This window comes from Meriones unguiculatus (assembly GCF_030254825.1).
Source record: "Meriones unguiculatus strain TT.TT164.6M chromosome 13 unlocalized genomic scaffold, Bangor_MerUng_6.1 Chr13_unordered_Scaffold_28, whole genome shotgun sequence".
Taxonomy (NCBI): domain Eukaryota; kingdom Metazoa; phylum Chordata; class Mammalia; order Rodentia; family Muridae; genus Meriones; species Meriones unguiculatus.
The window spans coordinates 13,858,962-13,862,779 of record NW_026843644.1 but is presented as its reverse complement, the minus strand read 5'-3'; the positions used below and the strand labels follow the sequence as shown (position 1 = coordinate 13,862,779).

Below are 3,818 nucleotides of genomic sequence, written 5' to 3'. Positions count from 1 at the left end.
GAGTGGGATGATGAGTCATTTTACATATGTCTAGAAAAGGAGAGCAGGGCCAAGTAGTAGATTTATTTATTTTTTCCTTTTAGAAAATTCTCTACTCTGATTTTTGGAATGGCTCAACCTGTATAAAAAACACCCCTCCCTATTCCAGAGATTGATTTTCATCCCTGTTCTATAGAAGAATCTCAAATACCACCCAAAGCCCTGTTATACTCCTCAAAATAACAAAGAAAACAAGTATTTAGTTCATGTACTGTTTATCTCAATTACTATCATGTAATTACATTTTGAATATATATTGTCCATAAATTAATAAGTAACATGCATAACTTAGTAAAATGTGTTTTCAGCAGCAGCTTCTATTCTGAAATAGAATGTCTGTGATTGTGAGACAAAGTGAGGAGTTCTTATTTATGTTTAAATATACATTTCAGAAAAAGGTTACTTAAAAGTATATACATAATTTAATTTTAGTATACTAATGAGTTTTATTAGAAAACTAATACATCAAAATGATCCAATTTTTATTTGCTATTTTTTTGTTTTTAATACATCTCAAAGAGTTCTTATCAGGTCTTAAGAGAATAATGTAGCACTTTGGGAAAAAGATGCATCCCAGAAGTCCTGCACTGGAGGCCAAGATGGAGAAGACTTACACAGCCACCATGGCTTTTCCCTTGGTGCTCTGGTAGACAGTGATGAAGGTGACCCAGACACTGCAGAACACCAGCATGCTGAATGTCAGGAACTTGGCCTCATTGAATGTGTCAGGCAGATCTCTCACTAGGAAAGCCAGAGTGTAACTCCCTAGGGCCAGGGCCCCTAAGTAAGCCAGCACACAGTAGAAAGCAGTAGCTGAGCCCTTGTTGCATGAAATGATGACATGAGCATGTTCAGAGTGTTCATCTGTGTCAATATGGGGAGGAGAGGTTCCCAGCCAGACTCCAGAGAGAATTAGTTGGATCAGGACACAGATGGGGATGACAGCATTATAGATGCCTGACACAAACAACCTCATTGATCTCCCTGGTTTCATTACTCTAAAAGCCAGAATTACAGTTATAGTTTTTGCCAAAATGGTAGAAATAGCCAAGGTGAACACAAGTGCAAATGTTATTTCTTGCAGTATGCAGGAGACATTGTTTGGGTGTCCAATGAAGAAAAAGGAGCAGAGGAAGCAGAAGAGGATGGAGATAAGCAGGATGTAGCTGAGAGTTTGGTTATTGGCCTTAACAATGGCTGATTCTTGGTGTTTAAGGAAGATCCCCAAAACTGCAGTTGTGCTGACTGATAAGCACAGAGCTGTGCAGGCTAGAGCCATGCCCAGAGGATCTTCAAAGGAGAAGAAAGCCACTGTTTTGGGCAGGCAATAGTTTCTCTCAGGGTTTGGGTACTCTTGACTTGGGAGAGGGATGCACACCTGCTGATCTGTGGGGAGGATGTGAATCAACATTTCAGCTTTTACAATTATTTAGTCATTGCACATTTAGTTCATGAGAGTGCTTTCCATTGATGTGTGTAGCCTGGCATATTCTCCTTCCTGATTCTGCCAAGGAAGGATCTCTTTATAATTCCCATTTCTACTGTTTATCTTGTTTAATTCATAATAAGCTTTCTGCTGAAGAATTTATCAGTTTCTCTAAGGCAGTGAAATATATAAATATATTATTCTTATTCAGATGAAGTAATGCTGTCAAGCAATCCTTCAAATGCTTTTTTTATATACTGTGAGTTTCTAAGTATGTACACAAAGTATTTTGATCACATCTGTGTAAAAAAATATACTTCCTTGATTCCACCATTATGGGTTCTTCTCATTTTTATTGTTACTCACAGTTTCAGTGGATATTTGTTAACCCACTTCTATATATTTTTTTCTAAGGTAACATGGGAATAAGTTAGATCTGACCTCCATGGACTATGGAAGAATAATGATTTGGCAGGAAATATACAACACTTGCATAAAAAAAACAGAGCTATCTGCTCAGATCAATCAGTACCTATCTCAGCTGTGGAGGTTGCAAATAAATTTCTATATCTTTAACATCCTTTGACTCAGGACAGGAATCATAATCTTTCATTATTAATTCTAGAATAATCCTGGGAATTATTCTAATTTTCACTCTTGTTCTTTCAGTAATATTCTGAAGACTAAAAAAATGACCTACATGTCATATAATAGTACCATAAATCTATAAAATATTAAATCATAAGGGAGAATGACACAGCCAAATTCACTGAAATTGTTGAGATTCATAAAGCCAGCACCGTTGCTTGACACAATTCCAGATTGTTACGATCATTCTTATTCTATATCTAACTGTTTTTTTTCTATGTATTGCATTACAGGGGACTTTCTGCACTATGATTCAATTTCTGTTTGTTTTTTTTTCTACAGAAGTTATGTTTATGTCTTTTTATGAAAATTCTAAACTTTATCTGTCCACTGTTTGGAAATCTTTACAAGGCTTGCAGATCATTAAGCACAGACAAGCAGATAGAGAGATGAGGCCATTATTTCAGGAGTTTTCTTGGGGTATATACCCCTAAACAGTATATTGGTGCAGGGTAAACAAAGACAATATGCAAACCCTGAGAGGCCAAGAGATTTGGGTAAATCTCTTGTTTCTTTTATTATAGGCTGAGAACTCCCTGAAAATGTAGAGATATGAGGCAATTGACCGTACATTCCTGATGAAATAAAACTCAGTAAATAAGATAAATTGACTAAAATAGACATTTTTCTACTTTATAGCATAGATGATAATACATATAGTGAAGGGAATTATTTATTAGTATTTTCTATTCATAAAAGACAAGTTCATGTATTTTCTATGTCTCTGGACTGCAATTATTCTGCAACACTGCCATCCTAAAAGAAGGCTCTCACACATGTGAACGACCTAAAAAAATAATGAAGAAGTTATAGACACAGCCAAGAAGAGTAGACAGCTGGAAATAATCACACTCAGTGCTGAAATCAATAAAACCAAAATTATTCAAAGAGCCAACAAAACCGTTTTCTGATTTCTTTGAGAAAATCAACAGCATAGACAAACCCTGAACCAAAGTAACAAAAGGCAGAAAGACACTATTGAAATGAACAAAGTAGAAAATGAAAAGTGGGACATAAGAACAGATACCAGGGAAATCAAAAAGAATCTTTAAGTGGTACTTCAAAAGCTTATACTTTACAAAAAAATTATACAGAATGGACAATTTTCTTGATAGATTCCACTTACCAAAGTGAAATGAAAATCAGGTAAATAAATTAAATAGGCCTATCTCCCCTAAGTAAATAGAAGTAATCATCAAAAGTACTCTTCCTAAAAAGCCCTGAGCCAGATGGTTTCTGCAAAGAATTCTACCAGAATTTCAAAGAAGTGCTAACTAAATCCAATACTCTTCAAACCATTCCACAAAATAGAAACAGAAGGAACATTACCAACCTCATTCTCTGAGACCACAGTCACCATGACACCTAAATTGCAGAAAGAGCCAACAAAGAAAGAGAACTTCAGACCAATTTCCCTTATGAACATTGATGCAAATATACTCAATAAAATACTCGCAAACAGAATCCAAGAACACATTAAAGGTATCATCTGCTACCACTAAGTAGTCTTCATTCCAGGCATATATTGATGGTTCAATCAATGGAAATCCACCAATGAAATGCATCATACAAACACACTGAAAGAAAAAACAACAACCCATGATCATCTCCTTAGATGCCTAACAATTATTTGACAAAATCCAACACCTGTTCATGTTTAAAGTTTTGGAAATATCAGGAATACAAGTTACATACCTAAACACAG

At 35.4% G+C, this 3,818-nt stretch overlaps 1 pseudogene; it reads right to left on the bottom strand.

Annotated features, from left to right (window-relative positions):
• Positions 1-565: 565 nt before the first annotated feature.
• On the bottom strand, positions 566-1,372 carry LOC132650673 (vomeronasal type-2 receptor 116-like; annotated as a pseudogene).
• Between the last annotated feature and the right edge of the window lie 2,446 nt (positions 1,373-3,818).